General features: G+C 34.7%; 1 protein-coding gene and 1 non-coding gene across 2 annotated transcripts in view; both read right to left on the reverse strand.

The window, feature by feature from the left end:
• The window catches only part of GPC5 (glypican 5), a 1,362,776-nt gene that overhangs the window by 761,244 nt on the left and 587,708 nt on the right, over window positions 1–13,824 (reverse strand). The gene's annotated exons all lie outside the window — the stretch shown is intronic.
• On the reverse strand, window positions 6,699–6,805 carry LOC130836036 (U6 spliceosomal RNA). The gene has a single exon (XR_009049100.1). It is a non-coding gene; the product is annotated as a U6 spliceosomal RNA (small nuclear RNA).

Consider the following 13,824-nt stretch of genomic DNA (forward strand, 5'->3'; position numbering starts at 1 on the left):
GAGGTTACAAGCAAAAAACTATATGGTATATGCCCTTTTATGTAAAATAATACTAGAATATATGTATTCAGAGAGAAATGTCTATACATGTGTCTTTAACTTATAAACAATGGTTGCCTTTGGACAGCTAGATTTGTACTGGTATTTATTTTCTTCCTTATAGCAGAGTAGTAATGGCATTGATGATGTTTCTGCAATGACTTTAAACATTCTTATTAACCCTCCAGATGTGCCTCATTACAGAGACTATTTGTGGTCTTCTCACGGAGGCATTTTAAGATGATATAAATATGAACATATTCTGAAAAGTTATAGCCAAATAACGAGTAATCCTTGAGTGATGACTCCTTAAGTCTGAATAGGAAAGGAGTAGAATGCAGTTCTGTAATGAATGAACACAGGTGCCAAAAGTCAAGTGTCCTTACATAAAACATACAGTTTTTTTAGAGGGGAACAAGGAAGTTCAAAGGTTCCTGATGAGCAAACATGAAAAGAGGTAAGGTAATTAGAAAAATATGGTAGAGAACACAAAATTACAGAGGCCCAGTCAAGGGTTTTCTAATTGAGGTGGGAGAAGGCCTGAACATTTGCTCCCATCTCTGTAGTGAAGCAATAGAATAAAAATCTTAAACATCCACCTAAAGTAAACTACGAACTTTGGGAGATGATGTTGCAAAGAAGTTTCGTCAATTGTACCACCTGACGCTGGATGTTAATAGCCAGGGAGGTATTAATGTCTGGGGACAGGGGGTTATAGCAACTCTCTGTACTTTCTGCTCAAGTTCATTGTGAACCTGAAACTGCCCTAAAAATAAAGCTTATTAATAACAAAACTCTAAAGACCCTCTGCTAGGTTAGCTGCTGGAACCGATGTAGTTGATATCCTCTGACCATCCCAGAGGACTCGAACCAAGATTCAGTCCTTCTCTTAATGCCTCACCAGAATGGACAGTCAGTAGACTGGGATGGAGTCAATAAGATTATGTTCAATCACATTTATCATTCTCTCCAATAGAATCTCTGAGCCTGCAGCCCTTCATGTGGGAGTAATGTGCTATTTCGGAGGGGTAGGCAAGGAATGAGACAGCTCTACTATGCAATTTTTCTCTTTTTGCAGAGACTAGATATGAAGAGTACAAAATTTGATAGGTTTAAGACTACAAGGGTTGTTTAGAGCTGCAAGTCCTCGCTATCCATAGTTCAAATTTGTTTAAGGCTGCTCTTATCCTCCAAACAAGCAGTAAAATTCAAATCATTGTACCATCATTCTGACTCAATAGTAGACAAATTAAATTATAGCTTTCAGCAGACAATGATGAGAAACATATCCAGAGACAGAAAGAGCCATTGCGCCAGTAGGAGAGGGTGTATCATATAGATATTTCAAAATAGATAAGAAAGATTTGAAATCTACTTCTCAATGCATCACAGAAAAGCAAGAGGCTTGGAGTAAATTACTAAATTCAATTTACAAAAGAGGGGATGCAATTGCTTATCTGTTGCTGAGTAACAAACTGCTCCCAAATTTAGTGGCTTTAAACAACAGCCATTTCCCTTGTTCGTGACTTTGCAGGTGAGGAATTCGGGCATGACTGAGCTGAGTTTGGTGTTCTGGTTTCACATGGCAGCAAAGGAAATCATTAAGCGGCTGCATATTGCTGGTGGTTGTTTTGGGCTACAAGCTTCAAGAACTCTTTCTTCACATTTCTGTGACTCCATATTGCCTCTTTCAATTTGGCTAATTTGAAATGCCTCTCTAACTAGGGTTGGATTTCTTATACGGAATGAGTGATCCAAGAGGGGGCAAGTAGAAGCTTTGAATCTCTGGACACCCAGACATCATTTCTGCTCAATTCTATTTGAAGAAGCCAGTCACAGAGCCAGTCCAGGTTCCAAGGAAGGAGGCAAGGGATCTGCCTCTCAGTGAAAGGAATGGGAAAATATCGGTGGTTCAAGTTTTAATCAATCGTAGGAAGAGATCTCAGCAGCGCATTTGGCAAAAGCATCAATTTGTATTAGACAATTAAGATAATCAATTAAGGACTGCTTTGCTAGATCTGAGCTGATATTTTACCTCCTCATCTGAGCTGGGATGAGGGTATGAACTCATTATTTTAGAAAAATAAAGTAGCATGTATTATATAGCTATATGTTATATCTTAAAAATTACATAAATTATGGTAATGGAATTAAGAAACAAGCAAGCAAAAATAGCAGCCTTGGTCATTCAAATTTAATTTTCACAGCATGGGACTACTAACTTTTTTTTTCAATTAAAAAATATTGTTATATAGTTATAGAAAAGATATATATTGAAGGGGAAAAATAATTCCATTATATCTGGTGCAGAATATTTTTTTCCAAACTTACAAATAAAGGTTGGTACTACAAATGCTAAAAATAGAAAAAGCAACACTATTGTAATAAACAGAATAAAGCTTCCCCCCCCCCCCCCCCAAGAATTCCACACCCTCTTCCCACAAACCTGTGTGTATGTTACTTTACATGGCGGAAGGAACTTTGCAGAGATGATTAAACTTAAGAAATTAGGGATTAGAACATTAGCTTAAATTGTCTACATGGACCCAATGTAATCTCATGTATCTTCATCAGTGAAAAAGTAAAGCCAGAGTGGAAGAGTCAGAGGAGTTGTGATGAGTCTGGAATGATGTGGTCAGGAGCCAAGGAACACAGGCAGCCTCTAGAAGCTGGAAAAGGCAGGAAACAGATTCTCTCCCTAGAGCCTATGGAATGGACACACCTTCAACACAGCCCCAGAAGACCCATTTCGGACTTTTGGGCTCCGGAAGTGTAACACCATACATTAAGCCACTAAATTCATAGTATTTGCTATAGCAGCAAAAGGGAACTAATAAACCATCAACATTTTTAAATGGGACTTATAATTATTTCTCTTAAATGACAGCTAACAACCGATAAATCATTTAGAAAAAATATTCAACTAATTGTACAGTAGTCAACTATATTAATGTTTTCCTACTATGACATCTGGGATTCAGAAACTGTGATTTTTAAGTAATAAAGTTGGCTGAAGTGATGTAAAATATGCTTTGAAAAAGATGTGTCAAGCTATGTAATTCATTTCTGGCATAGATTATCAGATCAACTTAAAGATTTTGGAAACTCATATGAACACTTGATGTTAATTATAGTCTTTTACCTATGTATAAATAAATATATTTTATAAAAATAAAATCTGAATAAAATAAGTACATCGTATTCTAATCTATGCAATAAGATGTGGAAGAAATTTCTAATTTACAACCTCAGGGTTCTCTCTGTTTATGAAATTAAACATATGATAGAATATAATAGAACTTATGAAAATTAAAATATATAATATCCACTGCAGTCATTTAGTTGCTAACTTGTTGTCTGTGAACTGTGTGTGTGTATGTGTGTGTGTACTCCCTCTGTTCCCCTACATAACTTAATTGGAGTACCCAAGAGGAACTGGGCGGGGGGGAAGGAAACAAGCATTTCTCTGTAGATCTATAGAATTATTTTACCATTAAAATAAAAAGCATATGAATTGAATATGTCATAATTTATCATCTTCATATATGGGAACTCTAAATACATTTCAACATTACAATGAAGGGGATAAAGAACAGACGAATATGCCCAGCCAAGAAATGTGAGATCTAATCCGAACTAGATCAGTTTCCATCATCCATGAATCGGCCACCATTGGGCCTATTTCTACATATGATAAAACTGAATGCCTGGTCTGCCCAATGTCATTGTCCTGACACTGTTCTATTTCCCACCTTAATTGGTACTGTAGCTCCAATATTATATAAAAGATCACTCTCTTCCTGAAAGCCTTTAGACGTTCTCTACATTTTACAGAATAAAATCAAGCTCATGAATTAGTCTTTACAAGTTCCTTCCTGCCTTACCTTAATTTAGAATTTACAATTCTCCAAATATTTTTGTTAGGGGTGAAAACACAGCCTGGAATCATGTGCTTAAATTTCCTCTAGTTCTCTGGCCTGGCCCACCGCATCATCAGCTTCAGCCCAAGCCTCTTTGGTAAGGTGTTCAGAGGATACTGATATGAAATATGAGTGTTCCCCAGATCCCATAAACCTTAACCACTTAGGAAGGTATTTACCTATTTTTAAGAATAAATCTTAAAAACGTTTGCAATGTGCAACGGGAGAGACGTGTTCTGTGCCACCAACACCAAGAACAGACCCTGGCACACTGCAGGCACACTACGTCTTTATTAAATGAATATTTGTTGAGTGAATTAGTATTCATGACATATTTTGGTCAACCACAAAATTCTAAAGAGCATTCAATTCAGAACTTTTTGGCACAATAGACAAGTAAGCGGTATATTCTGTTTTGTTAATAGACTAGTTAAAATCTTTAAACTTTTGATATCTCAAGGAATTTTCTTTGGCGTTATGGAAAATTTACTAATCCAGAACATTTTGTTTCCAATCAAACTAAAATACAGCTTATGCAATTCTGTCTACATATATTCATCTTAAAGTTTACATCTTGAATTTTGTTATAAATGTTTAAATTACTATTTATGAACCTTACCATTTTAAGAATATAAACGCTTTAATAATCAATTACCACATCCAATTAGTCCACAATCATTGAAATATACAATTGGGACTAGAGCTCATTTCAAATTTCAAAATACAAAGTCACTTAATTCAGAACTCCATCTGTGCCTCAGTCTCTAGAGTCTGACAGACAGTCTCCAAATTGTCTTTTAAGTTTTCATCAAAACAAGACACCAGTTTGGAATCTATTTTAACATTACTTGCAATATACGGGGTTACACATTGCATTTGCTTTGATTTTTCTCTAATGAAAGTTCCTAGTTGTTCTGTGTCAGAAAGGATGTAAGTATTCCCTAGAAATAGTGCTATTATTTAGAGTGCAACAATAGAGAAAATTGAACCCCCAAATCTTATATTTCCTATTCATAAAATTGTAATTGGTCTTTTTATGTCTGTGCTACCCTTGAGACAGGAAATTAACTTTATGTACGTGTATATATATAGGATACCAATAAAACTCAGAATAGTTCAAATTCTCATTCTCCCAAAAGATTTAGAAATAAAATCAAAGCATATTTTTTTTAAACCTTGGGGATTTTGTATAGTTTAATGTTACCTCTTGAGATGATATAAAATTTCAGTTATTATAAAGAACTGGCAAAGGAAGAACTATGGTGTAATCTTTCTAATACCCTTGTAAATAGAGAAAAAAAACCCACAGAATGTACATTTCACTTGTAGGAAAAAGTCAACTCCTTGCAGATATCAGATGCTTATACATTCTTTTGTCATAGTGGCTACAAGTACAAGCCTTGTTACAGCTCACTTGTTCAAAGTCTGGTTTTACTACTCTGTATAACTTAGGCTATGACTTGGCCTTGCTAACATACTGTAAGCCTCATTTTACTCCTATCAACAGGGGTAAAAATGCCTGCATCAGAAATTTTGAAGGGGTGAGGACCAAGTAAATTAATATATATAAGATACTCAGCATGATTTCTAATTGACAGTAAATGCTCAATAAAGGGTCGCCAAGATAAACAGCAACCAGACAGAATGGATGTAATTTCACCTCATAAGGAGCTGATGGTTCCAGAGAGGGAAAGGTGCCTTGCCATTTGACAGAGCAAAGAAAAGCAAATATATAACTTTGCTAAAAGAACCAAAAGTAAGTCTTGGTCCTGCAGCTCTGTTTATATTTTGTGTTCTTAGTGCATAAAGTCAGGATTGATTCAGCACTTGAATGAGAGTACACAAATAGACATCCAAAGTAATTTATCACTTTTAAGATATCTATTATGCTGTCTTCAATAAGTGAAATCTAAAGCTTAAAGAAAATTCCCTGAAGCAATGAAAAGATATCAAAGTAATATACAAATTCTTTATTGATATAGATTAAAGTATAGCAATGCATTGGTAGTTTTATACATACCTCCAGTTATTTGGTATAAACTTTTTTGTTTGCTTTTGTTTTCTTTTAAAATAAGAAGACAACAATCTGATTAACATCTCAGAAAACAAAAAGAAAGATGGAACAATAAAGGAACCAAATAAAAAAGGAGAAAAAGAAAAAAAGAGATAAAAAGAAAAAAGGAAGGAAGGAAGGAAAGGGGAGGGAGGGATGGAGAGAGGAGGGGAGGGGAGGAAAGGAGAAAGAAATAAAGGGGATGGGAAGGGAACAGAAGGGAAGGGAAGGGAAGGGAAATTTTGTGCACAGAGGTAAATTTTCTGAGTTGAATTTCTTACTGCAGAAAGAGCCCTTCTTGCCTTCACTCAGCACCCTGATGGGCCAGATCATTTGTAATCTGAGCATTCTACCAATTAGAAGCAACAAATTAGAGGTGAGCAGCAGAGACACTGACTATAGCAGGAAGTGAGCTCTGACGCCAGTGGGGAAATTAGGTCAGTATTAATCCTCTGTGACCAACCTGTTGAAGAAGCCTGACCCCCAACATTTGACAGACAGATAGACAGGCGCACGCGCGCGCGCGCGCACACACACACACACACACACACACACACACACACACACACTTGTTTCCAACCTGGTTTATCAAAGGATATTGAATATAGTTACCTGTGCTATACAGTGGGACCTTGTTGTTTATCCATTCTACGTATGATAGTTTGCATTTGCTAATCCCAAGCTCAAAAAACATGGAACGCTTCACGAATTTACAAGTCATCCTGATGCAGGGGCCATGTTAATTTTCTCTGTATCATTCCAATTTTAGTGTATGTGTTGCCGTAGCGAGCACAAGATGGTACTTTTTCAATGTATGGGTCACAAAATGACCCATTTTTTTTTCTTCAGATCTTTATTGGGGTATAATTGCTTTACAATATTGTTCCAGTTTCTGCTGTACAACAAAGAGAATCAGCTGTATTTATATATATATCCCCATATCCCCTCCCTTCCACCCTCTCTATCCCACCCCTCTAGGTCATCACCAATCATTGAGTTGCTCTCCCTGTGCTATGCAGCAGCTTTCCACTAGCCATCTATTTTACATTTGGTAGTGTATATGTCAATGCTACTCTCTCACTTCATCCCAGCTTCACCCCCACCCCCCCCCCAGACCATGTCCTCAAGTCTGTTCTCTACATCCGCATCTTTATTCTCACCCTGCCACTGGGTTCATCAGTACTGTTTTTTTTGATTCCATATATATGTGTTAGCATATGGTATTTGTTTTTCTCTTTCTTACTTCACTCTGTATGACAGACTCTAGGTCCATCCACGAGAATTATTAATAATGATAGTTTTAATTCCCAAATTGGACTCCTGCTCCTTAAAAATTTAATATCTTCCAAAATGTTTTCCATAAAAATGAATTCTCTAACCAAATGCACTTTAAAAATATGAAGTTAAATAAAGTTAAACAAATTTCCATTCTGCGGGACTGCTTGGAGCCCAGTCGAGCACTGTCATGGTCCAAGAGAAAAATGGCATGTGCTGTATTTCTCCAAGCTATTTGACCATGAAGCCATGTTTTCTTTGGGTGATCTATTAATATTTCTTAGAATACTGCAGCTTGTATAACAGTTTGGAAAAAGGTGCCATTGTTTATAAAGAAATGGTCAAATTATATTTCATAAACTCGTTTTAAACCATCAGGAAAAATGTCTGTTTGAGGTTTAAAATTAAACTTCGGAGAAACTATTACTCTGAAATACCTAGTTCTCCAAATATTAAATTGGAAAATAGGTGATGTTTGCTTCTGTCTTCCCACTGCTGTCTCCAGGCCTATTACACTCATTCTGCCTGTTGGAGTCAAGGACTTGGCACTGAATCTCAACACATTTGGTAAGCTCAGCCTCAAGATTTCTCCCTCCTCTTGCCCCTTATCAAAATAAGACTTTTCATTATATTCTTCCTAACATAGATACCACTATAAAAACAATTTGTTAAAGCCATGCTCTGATAAGTAACATCTGAAGTTGCCTGAATTTGTTATTCCTTTTTGCTTTTTAATTTTTAAATACAGAAGATCTATGCTTTATCCCAATATAAAAGAATTACATTTTTTGTTATAATTCAAATGTGTTGTATCTAAAACAATCTCTGTGAATATACATACATAAGTACTGTGTGACTATACACACATAAATATAGACAACTAGAATTAAGAAGGGCCACATACTAAGAAATCACCAAACTTGGAAAAATGGGTACATTAGTACATGCTCCTTATTTCCTTTTATACTCATAGTTTCATCAGGGGTGCAATACTCCATCTGCAGTTATTTCATTATTTACATGCTTTTTAAACATATTCTATAATTTTGCATGGCCCAGGAAGGCAAGTTTTACACTCATGAAGAGTTTCATAGCCAGCTTTCTCTTCTTTCCACATGGACTTTATCATGGACAATTTATATAAAAAATGCAAGCTACCACAACTTGTTTTCAAATTCCTCCAGATATATAATTTTCTGGCTAAAAAATTTTTTTTATCATTTTCAGCCTCTTTATTCTCTTCATTTTTATTTTAAAGTAAAGTCTGGCTGCTGTTTTTACATACTTCTTTATCATAACAAAATAAAATTAGTTAAGCTTTTAATCTAGATTCAGCGAGCACCCAAAATTGTAATTATTCCATGATTTTAAATAGCTTCAGAGTCAATTAATGCCTAAAACATTACAAAATATTATTTTATAAAATATCAATAGTCTGATTCCTTTTGGACTCTCTCCTCCACTCAGCATTTTACAAAGGGACCATTAATCATCATTATGGTTATTTCTCCAAGAAAATAACTAAGCAGAATTGAGAACATGTAAAGAGGCTCAATGGTACATAAACACCTGTAATTCCTGCTTCCCTGGTGGCTTTTTATCTGGAGCTCAGAGTTTAAAGTGATGTTTGTTTATTTTCTCCACATCTTTATTTATTCAACAAATACTAATTTAATGTGCATTAAATGCTCTGTTCCAGACTTTGGGGACTCAAGAAAAGTTAAAAAAAATAAACATACATTATAAGGTCAGGGAGTGATAAGTGTTGAGGGGGAAAATAAAGCCATTTAAACAAACAGAAAATGATTTGCGTAGGGGAGCAAGAAGACCATGAAAAAAAATAGAGAAAATAAAAAATAATATATATAAATATAGATATATTTGATCAGCTATATATTAGATATACAAATTTTAGCAGATTACCCCAATTAAAATCTATCAATTCAGGGAAAATTAATGCTCTGTTTTAGCTGTTCCTGAAATGATTATTGATGAGGCACTCCTCCATGAATATTCTGGAGCCCATATTTTGCAGACTATATCAAAACTTTTCTCTAAATTTGCTGAAAATCTGCATAGCTATTTCAACTTGACATGATAAGACAGAGAGAAAAAAAGAAATTTATCTTAGTCATACAGAAAGGAATCTATTCCAAATGAAAAAGAAATTTATCTTAGTCACATAGAAAGAAATCTATTCCAGATGAACTGTTTCAATTAAAGGTCTTGACTATAGCAACAATTGTAAATGGTTTTTGTTTTCTTTTTAAGGAAAAATTTAAAGACTCAGAAACACATCATGGGCATTTTGTCATTTATTTTGTCAATATTATGACCAAACCAATGGTCAACGTAAAAATGAAATGGAGAAGAAAATTATTATGAGCTGTTTGATATCATATAGGAAAATTACTTGATCAACTGCTTTTAAAAATATGTAGTCACTTACTCAGGCAATTGTAAAAGAAAATTTTTAAAAAGTCAGTACTGGAAAGGTCATAAAATATTGTTGTAAGAATCGGAAAGCTCAGTGTATGGAACATAAATTCTGCCAAGTAAAAATGAACACCATGTGTTTTCAAAATTTGTATGAAATATATTACCAATGGATTCACTGGCCTTCTGGACAGATGCTCATGTAGACTTAATTCAAGTATGTGAGAAGTCTCGCTGCGTCCTGGCCTACTCTTAATATTCTCATACTGAAACTCTCTTCCAGCCTGTGCTTGTCTTAATTCCTCTGGAGTGTCTGATGGGATGTATCAAAAGATTTCTATAAACAGCTAAGATTTTATCACAGTTTAGTCAAATCTCAATTTTGAATACATAATATAATCAAATATCATGTTTATAACAAAATATAATAAATATCTTATAATCATATACATAATATATAATTTTATAATATATAATAATATAACAGAATATATACCATCTGGTTATAGACACTACTAATAAAATTTTATTATATATCATAAATAATTCAACAACTCTGTCTGATATATTATTATTGTTATTATAATTACATTTATAAGGAAAATAAGGCTGAACCTTGATTATTTGGTTCTATGTCTTCACTTTTGTAGTATAACCTTATCCATCACCTAAGGTCTTTACTATATACAACTGTGTTTCTGGGATATAAATTGAATTATTGTATTTCAATTAGTGATTAATAAGAAAATATTATTTCTCATTTTCTGTGAAAAATAAAAGCAAAGGAAAAGAGCAGTACCATATTTAGAAATTTGTTTTAAAATCCCTTTGTGAGCTTACAAATAGACAGATTTAGATACAGATATAAATCACCTGGCTTTGATCTCTAGGTGTTTAATGTACATAATTGTATACCTCTTTAATCTAATCTCTTTAATCTGTGGTTAAGAATCACATAATAGACTCCTTTCATACCCAGCTTTATTTCAAGCCAAATACCATCACAGGCTTCCTTCTAACATGTCATCATATTTCTAATAAAAAGCTGACTGAGTTAGGACATTTGTCATTAGGCTTGACTTCCAGCCTTATCACTGTCAATAACTGGCTTCAGGGTCTTGGTCAAATCACTTAAACTTTCTCTGTTTCAGTTTCCTGCTCCCCATCCCCCAACACTTATATTAGTAAATTCTATTATAGTTTTAAAATTCTGTGATTTAAAAACTTACCTTGACAACTTACTATGTACTCTAGAACATTGTATTAAATATTAAGGAAAAAGAAAGTCTTACTGAGTTCTGTCCACCCAGCCCTACCCACCATCAGTCCCTCCTATCAGGAAGCACACATAAGCCTTCTAGATAGCTTCCTCCACAAGAGGGCAGACAGCAACATCAAGCAGTATCAGCAGTATTTCATTGTGTGGAACTGAAAACCACATCCACAGAAAGATAGAAAAAATGAAAAAGCAGAGGACTTTCTACCAGATGAAGGGACAGGATAAACCCCCAGAAAAACAACTAAATGAAGAGGAGATAGGCATCCTTCCAGAAAAAGAATTCAGAATAATGATGGTGAAGATGATCCAGGACTTTGAAGAAAGACTGGATGCAAAGATTGAAAAGTTTACAAAAAACCTAGAAGAATTAAAGAGCAAACAAACAGAGATATGCAACACAATAACTAAAATGAAAAATACACTAGAAGGAACCAACAGTAGATTAACTGAGGCAGAAGGGTGAATAAGTGACCTGGAAGACAGAATGGTGATAATCACTGATGTGGAAAAGAATAAAGGAAAAAGAATGAAAAGAACTGAAGACAGCCTAAGAGGCCTCTGGGACAACATTAAACACACCAACATTCGCATTATAGGGGTCCCAGAAGGAGAAGAGAGAGAGAAAGGACCTGAGAAAATATTGGAAGAGATTATAGTTGAAAACTTCCCTAACATGGGAAAGGAAACAGGTACCCAAGTCCAGGAAGTGCAGAGAGTCCCAGGCAGGATAAATCCAAGGAGAAACACACCAAGACATATAGCAGCCAAATTGACAAAAATTAAAGACAGAGAAAAGTTATTAAAAGCAACAAGGGAAAAAGGGCAAATAACATACAAGGGAACTCCCATCAGGTTAACAGCTGATTTCTCAGTGGAAACTCTGCAAGCCAGAAGGGAGTGCCATGATATATTTAAAGTGATGGAAGGGAAGAACATACAACCAAGAATACTCTACCCAGAAAGGATCTCATTCAGATTTGATGGAGAAATCTGATACTCATATCAGATAAAATAGATTTTAAAATGAAAAATGTTACAAGAGACAAGAAAGGACATTACATAAAGATCAAGGGATCCATCCAAGAAGAGGAGATAACAATTATAAATATATATGCACCCCATATAGGAGCACCTCAATACACAAGGCAAATGCTAACAACTATGAAAGAGGAAATGCCAAGCAGAAATAGAGACACAGATGTAGAGAACAAACATATGGACACCAAGTGGGGAAAGTGGGGAGGGTTGGGGGGGAATGAATTGGGAGATTGGGATACCAAATTGTACACTCTAAATATATGCTGTTTATTGTCTGTTAACTGTATCTCAATAAAAGTTCTTAAAATATATATATATTAAGGAAAGAGTTTTTTTTAAAAAAGTTGATTAAATACCTCATTCATCAATGTTTGCTGAACAAAAGTTAACAACTAGAACTAAAACTACTAGCTAAAATATGGGTTAAAAGGCTTAAAACACAACTACTGCAGAATAATATCTGTATATGCGACACAAGCCCTTTATTGACATTGTGGCTTTATAAAGGTCAGAAGTAATTGCAATAATATTATCACATTATCATAATGTGTGACATATAAGTGAAAGGTACAAGGCTTTCCTGATGATGGTAGCAAATAGGGAAAAAACATACAGTATATGGTAAAAGTAAGTCAAAAAGAATGAGAAAAAAATACAACAGGGGAAGAAATTTGCCATTATTTTAAGATTCTAGGTGCATTTTAATGATCAGTAACCACTTCCCTGATGGTACTCTATGCTTTCCTGCTATCCTAATGAGAATTCAGGTCTAAGGCGATTCAATTAGTGCTGCTTTTGTGATACATTCTCTGATAAAAGAAGAAAATGATCAGCAATTATCTAATTTTGCTGTAACTACCTAGTTGTTAGCATGGGTTTGTTTCCTTTCTCTTCATTCTATGTTCATAGCAAACCAGGGTCCCTAAATGGAAGAAAGAAAAGGAAAAAGGAGGTATTGCACAGATCTACAGTGTCACTTTGGGTCCTTGTCTAAAAATGGAATTCCCGTTGTTCTAGCGAGGTAAATGTAAAATCACCTAATTCCATTGCATTTAATGAGACAAGAATAGAACTCATAAGTGCCTTTAAAAATTATTCCTCACTGTTTCATAAAATCAGTGATTTTAAAACATTAAATGGGCATCATAAGGGCATTTAAGAAAATCCATGCAAAAATAACACTGGCTTATTAAAATGACAGCAGTCTGCTTGCTGTTATTTGTCTCTCAGAGGTAAGACGGACATGCATTTTTTTCCTTTCTTTCCAATGATATGAGATTCTATCTATCTCCATTAAAGCTATGGTTTATTTACAAATACTTGAGGAAAAGGAGAACATCTTTATATCTGAAGGATTTTCTAATAAAATGCAAAATTGTGTGACTAATCAGCAGAGTAAGATGGAAGGGCTCCCTTTAACTAAACTGATGAAGTTTTTTTGGAAGACAAACTCACTAGAAAGATCATTTGTTTTCCTTTGGTCAAATAATCTCAGCTTTGCCCTCAAGACTGCCCAGAATTGTAGGATACCATACAGTATCCAACTGAAACTCCCAGCATCCTTCTTAGTTCCCAACATCTAATATATGGAAGCAAATAAGCATTCAATGTAAAGGATTTGGATGGCAGGGCTTACTTGGAGAATACAAAACAGTATGACTTTCATCAACAAAAGTTCATTCTTGAACTTGTAGTAAATAGATTGATGACATATTTTTTGGAAGAGCACAATGGTATACAGAAGACTAGATTCTAAGAAAACCTCAGGAAGATTAGTCATTTAG

Source organism: Hippopotamus amphibius, chromosome 14 (assembly GCF_030028045.1).
Source record: "Hippopotamus amphibius kiboko isolate mHipAmp2 chromosome 14, mHipAmp2.hap2, whole genome shotgun sequence".
Taxonomy (NCBI): Eukaryota; Metazoa; Chordata; class Mammalia; order Artiodactyla; family Hippopotamidae; genus Hippopotamus; species Hippopotamus amphibius.